The sequence below is a fragment of the Wolffia australiana genome, chromosome 11 (genome assembly GCF_029677425.1).
Source record: "Wolffia australiana isolate 7733 chromosome 11, ASM2967742v1".
NCBI classification, from domain to species: Eukaryota; Viridiplantae; Streptophyta; class Magnoliopsida; order Alismatales; family Araceae; genus Wolffia; species Wolffia australiana.
Window position 1 is genome coordinate 9,595,554 of NC_135845.1, and position 12,956 is coordinate 9,608,509.

Consider the following 12,956-nt stretch of genomic DNA (forward strand, 5'->3'; position numbering starts at 1 on the left):
ATAGAGAAAACATAATGGGTTTTAACGAACGTTTCGTTAACTGACTCAATTTTTCAGACGAGCCGAGAGAACCAGAACGAAAACGCTAAGAGTAATTCCATAAGTCGGCAACATTCGTTCATTTAAAAACTCGTCTCACTGTAATATAAACAGAGGATAGAATCAACGATACTGTATTTTTCCAGCCTTTCATCTGAATGTCTAGAACAGGACCCGGACCGATCGGTGCCTCAATTGTCTACAAAACACAAAATACCTAAGGGCAAACTGAGATTGTACATATTTCAAACAAAATTATACCAATCTTCCACGTGCACAAGAAACAGATACATTATTATTCATGCCCACACAAAACGAGCACTGAACTTCCTTACAAGCGAATGCATGTCTCGCGGGTCCGTTCATTCGCCTTTTATTCCACCACAAAGCGTTGGAATTCACGTCCAGATTTTACGCGTAGTCACACATGCCGTACTTGCAGGAGCCTTCCTTTGTGCAGCGCTTGTTGCATTCACCGCAGTTTCTCCAGTCGAATAAGACGTTGGTGCATCTCCCGTCGCAGCAAGCATGCCGAAGCGGGCATCGAGGCTCGCAGCTATTGCCCCGTAAACGCCGAGCGGTCCGCAGCTCTTGCATCGCTTCTGTATCCCAGAAGTCAGAGTCATACCTGGAGGCCAAAACAGCCCCTGTACGCAAACAGATCAATAAGAATAAACAGCAGATCACGGCAGCGTTTGCCATCTCTTAGGTAAGCGCGGATAGGGGAAAAAGGATTCTTGATCTGAAGAACATAAGGTCCAGAATACCGGCGACCTTGCCTTGGTTTCTGGATGCCCATTTGAAGACGGGGGCCTTATTTATTTACTCAGCGAACGGTTATCAAAGACTTTTCGACCAAGTTTCTTTTCTATTCATCGGGGTACGCGTGCCCCTTGAGATCATCAAAACCTGCAAATAGTTCATGGAAATTTTATTTTAGAGAGGTTGACCTAGACGTTCTACCAAGAAGGCATGAGACGTGATCTGATAACCAAAATGCGTTTGAGACTGTCTGGAAAGTAACTTGATGTAGAGAGTAATAATGCGTTTAATCCTTCACAACTCTCAACCTGGAACCTATTTAATTGGACTGTCTGGAAGATGAATGAACCGTCGCAGAAGGAAAAAGAAGACCAGCGCTTGGTTCATAGGACCAATAGTTTGGCCCGGCAAATTATGTTTCTGATATGCTGGGCTGATAAATCGAACTTGAATAAAAAGATAGTCTCACGATCTTGAATATATATCTCGATGAAAACTGACATATGGCTCATCGGCTCTCAAGGTATCTCAGAAACACCTTAAGCGTCAGAGGGAAAACCCCAATTTCAAACGCATCAACGCTACAGTTGCTTAACTTTTTTTTTATCATTGATAACAATAATGGAGTTAATTATTGTTGTTATGCACGATAATGACGTTATATTTTTTACGTGAACAGATATATTGTGTAAAAAGAACAGTATAGGATACGTCACTGCTCAACTATTGCACGTAGCTTTTTAGCAAAGATGGACTTCATGTCAAGTGATTGCTCGTAACGTGGAACAGAAGTATGCTACTTACGGTTTTCTGTAAAAAAAAGACATATTTCTTCATTCTTCAGTATTTTATCGGACTCATCAACGATACTGGATTTTCTCCTAAAATGATATTCTAATCCAAACCCATATAATTTGGAAACTTTCCTAATATTTAAACTACATATTTATTTTGTATACTCTTTCAAGATATTCTTTATTGTTACGTCTTTCCGTTTCGCGAACGGTCAATATAGATGAATGACCTTTCATGTGGAACGGAGGACCTCGAAAGGTGATGTCGGTCGCTTCGTTTTATTTTCTGATACATAATTACATCCAAGAAACTGATTTTGAGTCATTAATTTATGCGTTTTAAGTGGTTAGGAAAGTCAATAGATATATATTTTATACTTTACCATCTTCTATTTGCACGAAACTCGAGAATTGAATGTCCTAGTGTATTCCATCATCCATTATTAACATTATTTTATGGAACAGTTCCCATAACCGCGAAACTAAGTCTTTTTTTTCCATTCACCACCTATCGTAACATAGGATAAAGAACTACTAAATCGTTCAAGATTCAGTCATCGATGTCGGTATTGATTGACGGACCAGATGCTTTCAATTCGAATATCGTTATAATATCAACCGTTGGCTGTTAACAGAACTGCTGGTCGACAAAACAAATATTTAGGCCGAGAGAACTGCAAGTTAAAAGAAAGGCATGAGTTTACTAATGTGAGTTTTGTTCGCTCTCTGTTAACACAAAAGTTGATTTTACCTGAATTGAAGCGAAAGTTTCAGTAAGGTCTTAACATTGCATATTGAGGATGATTATATGATTTGTGTCTTACAAGGGGCATCCAAAGATATAGAATGACTAAAAGGGTCCCTGAAAAAGATTTGTATAAATGGGGTGCTCTTGTGGAAAGGTAAGAGTGGGATTGAAGATACGCCAGGACTGAGGTTCAATGAAAAAACATTATACTTGAGTTGTTACTGTTTTACAATCTATTTCTTCCATTACGACTGGACCGAAGCTCATCCAACCAAACAAAGGTTATAATGTGGAGTGATATACTTCTTCAACCCAGTAGAGAAAATCAGAACAACAAAGTTGTAAGAACTTCCTTAGGGCAGAAGTTATCGTTAATTTAAAAACCCAATTTTGTCATATAAATAGACGATGAAATGTGTGATACTTCTCCTTATCTAGCATATTTAAAATACGTGTAGAACTAGACTTCAAGTGAGGAGGGCTTAATTGTCTACGACAAACAAAAAAGACGTCCAGATAAGTTGTTGGAACTCGTTGAAGAAAACAACGACCCAAGATGCTATGGTAGAAATGCGGAATCAACTCAGACGAGATAAGTCGGCAAATAGAGACAGATGTAGGAACCTCTTACGTCACCAGCATGACGTCAACGTCCAAGGCTCTCGGTGCACGGCACTGGCTTCTAGTGTGGTACAGCAGAGCAACTCCTTCTTCAACTCCCAAGCCAAGGGAGTGACCACCAAGGAGTGATGAAGACAAACCAAAGGAGAGAGAGAGAGGAGAAGAGAGGAAGAGACAAGAAGAATGAACAGAAAACTCATATGCATATCCATTGAGAACAGGCTTGCCCTCTATATATATAGAGGGCCAGTTACATGTTCAGGGAATATGAAAGGTCTGGAATATGAAGAGCCTTGAGCCTTTTCATATTCCCCAGACCAAGCCTTTTAATATTCCCCACAAAGAGAGAAGAGAGGAGGGTTCAGCCTTTTCACATTCCCCTCCTTTATTGAGGCTTGACTAGTCAAGCCCCCCCCCCTCCACATTCTCGTAATGGGGGGAGCTGACAAACCCCAACACAAACTGATATGAATCTCTCAGGCGTATAAGCAAAAGATATACATAGTTATTAGTTCCCACACAAAGCGGCAATGAACTTCATTACAAAAAGCGAAAGTAAGTCGCAAGGGCCGATTTGTTGCCTTTTATTCTATCACAAAACGTTGAAACTCACGTTGAGATTTTATGCGTAGTCACACATGCCGTACTTGCAGGAACTTTCCTTTGTGCAGCGCTTGTTGCATTCACCCCAGTTTCTCCAGTCGAATAAGACTTTGGTGCATCTCCCGTTGCAGCAGGCATGCTGAAATGGGCATGAACCCTCGAAGCTATTGCCCTTTAAAGGATGGACTGTCATCATATATTGTCGGTTCTGTATCCCACAAGACAGCCATACCTGGAGGCCGAAACAACCCTGTATGCAAAGAGATCAATAAGAAGAAACCGCAGATCACAGCAGTGTTTGCCATGTCCTAGATAAGCGTGGATAGAAGCAAAAGGATTGTTGATTGGAATAAGTTAAGGTCCAGAATACCCACGACGTTGCTTTCATTTTTGGATGCCCATTTGAAGATGGGGGCCTTATTTATTTACTCATCGAACGGTTATCAAAGACTTTTCGACCAAGTTTCATTTCTATTCATTGGGGTACACGTGCCCCTTGATATCATGAAGACCTGCAAATAGTTCCTTGAAATTTTATTTTAGAAAAGCTGACCAAGACGCTCTACCAAGAAAAAAGGATTACCTGTCATTTAAAGGCCATTGAGACAAACTTGGAAACCTTCCATATGGTAGTAATAATTTTATATATGTTGTTCAGTTGTTCCTAATTATTAAACTGCATATATATTTTGTATACTCTGGCTAGATATTCTTTATGGTTGCATCTTTTCGTTTCTAGAATGGTCTATTTAGATGGACTAGGGGGGCCCGCTCGTAATGCTCTTTTCGTTTCTAGAATGGTCTATTTAGATGGACTAGGGGGGCCTACTCGCAATGCTCGCATGACTATCTCACTATCTTGTCAGCCAATCAGCCTGACTTTCTTATTGGTACCCATTAGAGTGAAGATATGGACAATCAGCAGGAAGATAGAGAGAGAGAGAGAGATGGGAAAATATGGAGTTAAAAAGCAGGATGGAGCGGGCAAAGTAGAAATGAAATAGAATATTTTGTTAGATTACTAAGATTAATAAGAGGGTTTTTATTCGTAGACGTTAGAGAAAGAAAATATGGAATTTTTGAATATCCATGAAAATGTAGATAGAGAGATAGACGGAGAAAGAAAAATGGATAGAGAGAGAGAGAGATGTAGAAATTAGAAGATCCCATTAAACAGAAAAGGCTTTGAAGATCCATTAAAAAATCTGGAGAGAAATAGAGAGAAAGTGAGATAGAGATATAAAGAGATCAATAGCCTCTAAGATCATAAATAAGAAGGAAATAAATTTCTAAGAGCAAAGCAAAATCTAGTGATCGGCATATATAAAGAGATCAATTTTAAAATGTAGAAAAACATGACAAAAAAAGAGGGGTTTTATTCGTAGAAGTTAGAGAAAGAAAGGATGGAAATTTTGAAAAAATCCATGCAAATGAAGATAGAGAGATAGATGTAGAAAGAAAAATAGAAAGAGGGCGAGAGAGTGAGATAGAGAAATTAGAAGAAAACCAGAACTTCCATTAAAGAAAAAAACATTGAAGATCTATTCAAAATCTGGAGTGAAATAGAGAGAAAGTGAGGGAGAGAAATAAAGAGATGAATAGACTGGAAGGAGTAAAATAATAGGACTAAATGGGAGGAAAATCATAAAAAGCCTCTTAGATGATAAATAAGATGGAACTAAACTTCGAAGACCAAAGGAAAATGTAGAGATCGGCATATATAAATGATCAGTTTTGAGATGTAGGATAACATTACGAAAAAAATTAATAAGAGGGTTTTTATTCATAAGAGGGTTTGGAATTAGGTCGATAAAAGTTAAAATGAAGAATTCCAAAAGCCCGTGAATCATATTAGGGCATTGATGACTGCTGGCGAGGCAACTTTGCGAGGTCTTACAAACTTGTAAAAAAAAAGTTATATATGTAAATTACTCCCCCTCTCGTCTGGGGGAGAAATTAGGTCAATAAAAGTTAAAGAATGATAAGTGTTTGACCAACGTGGAACGGAAAAAAGAGATGCTCGAATGCCCTATCGGAGAACAATGAAAGATAACATTGAGTACCTCTGATCTTCTTGACCTATCATTTTGTCATGCAGCCAACCACGAAAAGGCCCATCAAAATGAGTTGCCATCACCTCGAATTCAGATTAAACTCATTAAAGCATGCTCGCCCTGCTGTAGATGTAAATGGACAGGAATCCACAACTTAATTGATATGAAATTCAAATTCATCCAATAAAGAAGTTACTTTGATGCTAAATATAGTGAACTCTTCAGGTCAGATACCACAAAGCTTTCTCAAATGGATACATAATAAGACAAGTAAAACAATGTTTAAAATCCAAAAAGTAAACCAGATCATGCTGTAATCAATACATGCCCCTTCAACGCCGATAAAATTATGACGCGGCTGTCATCGATACCCAATTAGGTATCCTCAAGAAGAGAACTTGCACTAAATATAATTGAAAACCATATTTCATTTAACGCAAAGAACCAAAGGAGAGTGGAAGAATCCAAATCTCCTCCTCGTTGCCCCCTAGATTTCCCCCAAACATGAAATGACTCATAGAACAAACAATAAATGGGTCGTGTTCATTCTGTCAGCACACCTGTTGTCCCCTTCCCCAACTGGATTCCGAAAAACTTGGCGACTTTGTATCATACAAAATTTTATATATAATTTTAAAATAAGATAAAAACTTCTACAGATTAACATATCCTCTCGAAGAGATCGCCCTGCAATTGATAAACTGAGTTTGACTTTCAACAATCTCCAGGGCTTCGATTCACCCACGGCCACAGAAAAAGGTAGAAAATCAAGCGGATCGTTCGAAGCCTTTCTAATAACAAAATCAATTATACAGAAGGGTCCAGAAGGACAGGCGGGCCCCCTCTTCTCTCTCCCTCTCTCTCTTCTCTCACTCTATTGTCAGCCAGTCAGCGTCCAGAAGGGTACATGAATTTCTACTATAGTAGCAGAGATAACCTATCATGTGGAAGGGAGGACCTCGAGATGTGATGTCCGTCGCTTCATTTTATTTTCTGATGCATCATTAAATCCAAAAAACGGATTTGAGTCATTAGTTTATGCATTTTAAGTGGCTAGGAAAGTCAATAGACATATATTTTACGGTTAATAGCACAGTACGTCCCAAACTTTTTTCTTGGCACAGTACATCCCAAACTCTCTAAGAGGACGCCGACATATCCCGGTTATGACGTGGAATCCACCGTGGCTGCCAGGTGGATTTCTGGCAGAATCCACCTGGGCGGAATCCACCTGGCAGCCACGGTGGATTCCACGTCATAACCGGGATAGAGAGAGAAAGACATTCCATTAACCCGACCGAATCGAATCACCCGGGAGAGAGAGGAGGTACAGAACCAAGACATAGACGGAGAGAGGGGAAGTGGAGAGAAATAAGGAGAGTGAGAGGGGGGGGAGAGAGAGAAAGGGCGTCAGATTGGTGTTGTTTGCGGTGAAATCCTTGGCAGTTTCTGCTTCGCTGCGGGAGTTCCGCGATCTAGGGTTCGTTATGGTCGTCAGGGGCTTCCTTTTGGATTCTCACTCTCTGTCTTTCTTCCTCTCTCGCTCTCTCTCTGTCTCCATCTTGCCCTCTCTTTCTCCCTTTGACTCTCTTCCCCTCTCATTCTCTTTGTCTCTCTCTTCCACTCTCACTCTCTGTCTTACACCGATAATCACCCTCAGACACCGACACACGATTTTATACAAATGTTTTTCGGTGAATCCTTTTACTCATTCTGTATCTTTGGAGGCCTTTCGTAAGACAAAAATCATACATGTACCTTAAATCTCAGGGGGAAAAGCTTACGAACAGTTTTTCTGCTATTGAGAAAGAGCCAAAATTTTTGTTCAGGTAATACAAATAAATTTCCTATAATTAAATTCAGATTTTCCTTTCAACTAGCAATTCCACTGGCACAAATATTTGCGTTGTCAATCTAGAATTGTATTTTCAACCCGCGGTTTGATAATTTAACGGTTTTCAACTTTAGAAGCATCTGGTTTACAGACAAAAACCTACTTCGCATGATGACTGCCTCCAGAACAATTTTAGCCCTGTTTATCCTGTCTTACTCTGGGTTGTGAAGGGAACCAAACGAGGCTTGGTCAGGGGCCCTTAGTTTCACAGTTATGGAAACTGTTCCATAGAAAAATATTAATAATGGATGATGCCACACTGTAGTTCCTATTCATTGCTTGAAATTTGTCCAATTCGAATCTAATAATTTGTAGAATAGATATTTATCGGATTTCCAATGACTAACACATAGATGCTTGAATCTTAGCCACTTTCTTGGATTAATTACGTACACAAAACTAAAAAGAAGAGTGCTACATCACATCTGCGAGGTCATGCCTCCTAGATAATTCAATGTTAAGGTAAACTGACCATTCCCAAAACATAAAGATGTAACCACGAACAAATCTAGCCTGACTATCAAAAGAACAAATCTAGTTGTACGATTAGGATCAACTGAAGAATATATAAATGTATTACCTCGATATGATATGTTTTTTTATGTGAAATGGACTTATATTGAGTATCAGTTTGGGATAAAATAAATAACGTATTTGTTACAGACTATTTGGCATTCATCAAACACTCGCGTATTTCTTCAACGATCAAAGTCAAAAGGTACATTGTAAGTTCAGCTAAAATAACTGAATATATAGTAATTGATACATTACCGTATATTCAGGTATTTCACCAAGTTCTTCTAATAAAAAATATCATGAAAATAAGAAGTTGAATTTACAATGTAATGTTGTTTGCGAAGTATGATTATCAGTTTGTTATCTGCATTAACTTTAGCTATCCCTCAACTCGCATGGGTAAGCAAAAAATATGGGGGAAGGGATTTATCTTACTTTAGAGGATCTAGGGAGGAAGTAAAAATTGAGGAGGTGCAAATTATGGACCAAGCGTTTTAGTGTGTCCCATAAAATCATTAAAAATGAGTAGAAATCTTTGTTTTGTTAGTATAAACTTAAATGTATGGTAGTTCTGGTTGATGTAAGATGCAAATACTTCACATGAGGGAAACCTTGCAGTTGCGTGGCCAACGTAGTTTCCAAGTATGTTCTTTGCCATAGGGCACCGTTCAACAGTTGCACAGTGATGTATTGTATGAATCCACCCTAAACCGCGATTTACATACACTTTATGTATCTGTTAACGTAAAAATTAGAACATCATTATCGTGCATGACAACAGCAATTGACGTCATTGTTGGTATGAATCGTCAAAAAATAGTTTAGCAGCTGTAGCGTTGATGCGATTGAATAAGAGGTTTCACTTATAATCGTTACGGTGTCACTCGATTATTCCGTTAGAGCCTATTAGCTATATCTCAATTTATATCGCGATATCTTCAAGCTCATGAAGTTATCTTTTTATTTATTGGTCTCTTCAACTGGGTGTTAGTCTTTCTTTTCCTACTGCAAATGTTCATTTTGTTGGGGCTTGGGAACAACTCTGATGTCTTCATTGGATATGCAACACATCATCAACACAGAAAATGTAATGTAAAAACCATTTTTATTTTCAAACTAGGTACATATACAGGAACTTATGTTCCAAGTGACATAGTAACCGACATCAGTCTTTAGAAAAGTCAACATTATTAACATATCCTCCTTAATGTTGACTATTTGACTCCAACATGATCTCAAAATTTCTCAAATCCTCCTTGAGCCAAAGCCGTTGTAAATCCATCTGCAACTTGATCAAGAGATGAGCAGTGTTTCATAATAATTGATCCAGCATTGACTTGTTCTCTGAAATAATGATGCTTTATGTCTATGTGTTTGGTTCTTCCATGAAATACTGGATTCTTGGCCATAGCAATTGTTGACATGTTATCATATAACAAAATAAATGTTTTTTCTTGATCTACACCAAGATCCTTCAAAATCATTTTGAGCCATATTCCATGTTGACTTGCACCTGCTGCAGGTTACTCAGTTTCTAAAGAACATAATGTCATTGTCTCTTGCTTCTTTGAACTCCATGGAACTCCTCTTGAGCCAATAAGTTTTTTGTCTCTTTTTCATCTCTATCTCCTATCCAATCACTATCCACATATCCTCTCAAATGAAGATTAGATGATCGATCATATAGCAATCCATACTATTTGGTTCCACATATATATCTCATAATTCTTTCACTGCTCCAAAATGTTGAGTATAAGGATAGTTCAAAAATCTTGACAGGAAACTCACAGATAGCAAAAAATCTGGTCTTGTATTTGTAAAATACATTGAACATCCCACCATGCTTCTGTAAAATTGCTCATCCACCAAAGTAATACCATCATTCAAAGTCAACTTTTCATTAGAATTCATAAGATTATTACATGGCTTGCATGATATCATATTAAATTTTTTTAACATTTCTGACGCATACCTTTCTTGAGAGATAAGTATTCCTTTTCATCTTGAAACATTTGAAGACCAAGAAAATGATGAATAAAACTAAGATCAGTCATCTCAAGTTCAGACATCATTAGGTTCTTGAATTCCTGAATAAGAGAATCAGACGATCCCATATAAATCATATCATCAACATAAATACTCATAATCATAACATCGCCTTTGCTACTATTGATGTATAAGGTATGTTTATTTTAACTTCTTTGAAAAGCATACTTTATCAAAAAATAATGTAACCTTCCATACCATGCTCTTGGTGTTTGTTTTAAACCGTATAAAGTTTTCTTCAACTTTTAAACTTTTTCCTCTTTTCCTTTAACTAGAAAACCTTTTGGTTGCATAACATAGACTTCTAAATTCAAAATACCGTTCAAGAAACCAGATTTAACCTTAAACTGATATAATTCCCATGCTTTTTGAGCTGTAATGACTAACAGAATTTTTGCTATTTCAAGTCTTGCAACAGGTGAAAATGTTTCAAAATAGTCAATTCCATAATCTTGTGCATTACCTTTGGCTACTAACCTTGCTTTATACCTCTATATACTCCCATCTGCTGCATGCTTGATTTTATAAACCCCTTTTACTCCAATAGGTTTGATTAAAGATGTAAAATCCAGAAGCTCCCATGCGTCATTTTTTCTAATACACATAATTTCATCTTCCATTGCATTCTTCCACTCTTTCTTGCTTTTTGCTTCTTCAAAGCGCACTAGTTCATCATGAGATAAAAGTGCAAAAATACTTGTCTGGTCCAATTCTTTTACCGACCTCATCTTTATTTGTGGTGATGGGGACTCATTTTCAATCACTCTAGATTAGGAATTTCTATCTGAATCAAGGATAGAACCATACTCTCTCCATTTCATTCTTTCTACATCTGCATTCCTTTCTCCTTCCTGATATTTAGGAATTTCACTTCCATTCCAAAAGCTTTGCTCATCAAAAATAATATCTCTACTACTAATCACCCTTTTTGATAAGGGATTATACAATCTGTAACCTTTTCTTTCCTTACGATATCCAACAAAAATGCATTTCTCACTTTTCTTGTCCAATGTCCCACGTTCACTTTGATCAATTAAAGCATAAGCAATGCATCCAAATCTCTATAACTATAAACCAAATTAGTGTGCCCTTCTGGCCTCTGATTGGCTGAGAATAGTTGGAGAGAGAAGAAAGAGAGGGAGAGAGAAGAGAGAGAAAAAACCAATACGCTTTGGGTTTTCGATTCGTTTCTCCCGCTCCCCAAATCTCCAAATCTCCTGTTCTTCCGCTCCCAGCCTCTTCTTCTCGGATCAAACTTCTCCTCAGAACGAAAAACAGCATTTCTCGATCGAGCTCCCATCTCTCCCATCTCTCGCATGACAGCCTCTTCTCTCGAGTCTAGGTAATTTTTGCGATTTTCTTCTGCCGCCTATCTCCTTCTTTTCTCGAACTTTTGGTAATTTTTGGTTGAGAATAGTGTTCTTATTTCTAACCGTACTGTGTTCTTATATGCTCATCCCCATCCCCGGTGGTATGCTCATCCCCATCCCCGCTGGGCCGATTATCCCGCACCACAGCTGACTCAGCCGTTTCTTTCAACGTATTAGAGGGCATCGCCGACGGAATCTGCCCCGATTCCTTGATATTGTCCACATCTTATCTCTGTCCGCTCTGCTCCGAATCCGTCTTCGCCTGGAAATCTGCGCACACTCCACATGAACTTCCACGAAACACGACCGATCAAGCAGGAAAAAAAATCGAAAAAATTCAAAAAAGTAAAATAAGAAGATCAGTGTTCTTATTTCTATTTTTGCGATTTTCTTCTGCCACCTATCTCCTTCTTTTCTCGATATTTTGCGATCAGTGTTCTTTCAATCCGTCAAATTGTCTCTGTTCGTTTGTTTTCAATCGGTAGGTAGGTATCGATTGATCTCATAGAGACTTCAAATTTCTGCGACTAAAAATCGATATGCGAGAGATTTTTATTTGCGTTGATTTTAGTGTAAACGACAAATGCAATTGGAGTCTCCATTAGAGCATTTTCTCTCAGTTAAATTGACTATATTCCATTGTATTCTCTACGTTCGTCTGTTTCCAATCTGTAGGCAGGTTTCGATTGATCTCAGTTTTCCGGTTATCGCTAGATCTGCAAGAGATTTTGTGCGATGTTCCTCCTTTGTCAACCGCTGAACACAATCGGAGTCTCTATTGGAGCGTTTGTCTCGATAAAATTGTCTCCATTGAGTTTTCATTCCGTCAAACTGTCTCCGTTCGTATGTTTTCAATCCGTCGGCAGTTATCTAGGGACTGAGTTTTATAGATGTACAATGGCAGAGGAAGCGCCTGCGGATCGGCCGGCAGAAACCATCATCGCCAGCGAAACCCCCAATAGCCATGCAAAAGCCATAGCCTCCGTGCTCGGAGGAGCCGTCCAATCCTACGACAACAAGGCAAAAGCCGTATCCGACGGCCAAGAATCGCTCGCTCAGTCCCTCGATCGCATCGCCGGTGGTAAATCTTCCAATTTTCTTCAGTCTTCATTCTTCTACGTGATGTATTCTCTCCAAGGAACTCAGGAATCCGAGAAATAGCTATTACATCGCCTATCTCTGTTAATTATTTTGATTCCAATTTTAGAATCAATCGCCGTTATCATGGATAAACTGCTTCAAGGTTATTGCAACATTACTCTAGATGTCCGTGAGTACATTTCAATTTTCAAGTCATGAATTCATCGCCAAAGTTAGTATTTCAGATTATGAATTATAGACAACTGCTTTAATTTGAAGTCTCACGCGGACATTCATTTCATAATTCCATTTAGTTAATTTCTTTAAATTAATCTAATGAAAATCATCATCGTGCTGGCATCCATGCGGCCGTGCCATTTAGGCGAAATGGCACTTACAGAATATTACCCATGTGCTTACAGTGTATTA

At 38.4% G+C, this 12,956-nt stretch overlaps 1 long non-coding RNA gene across 2 annotated transcripts; it reads right to left on the reverse strand.

Moving 5' to 3' along the window:
* Window positions 1-234: 234 nt before the first annotated feature.
* LOC144709882 (uncharacterized) lies at window positions 235-4,051 on the reverse strand. Of its 2 annotated transcripts, none has more exons than XR_013583136.1 (2): window positions 2,975-4,051; window positions 235-948 (listed from the first exon to the last, which is right to left on the reverse strand). It is a non-coding gene; the product is annotated as an uncharacterized LOC144709882 (long non-coding RNA). The 2 variants fall into 2 exon arrangements; XR_013583135.1 differs by having other exon boundaries at window positions 2,968-4,051.
* Between the last annotated feature and the right edge of the window lie 8,905 nt (window positions 4,052-12,956).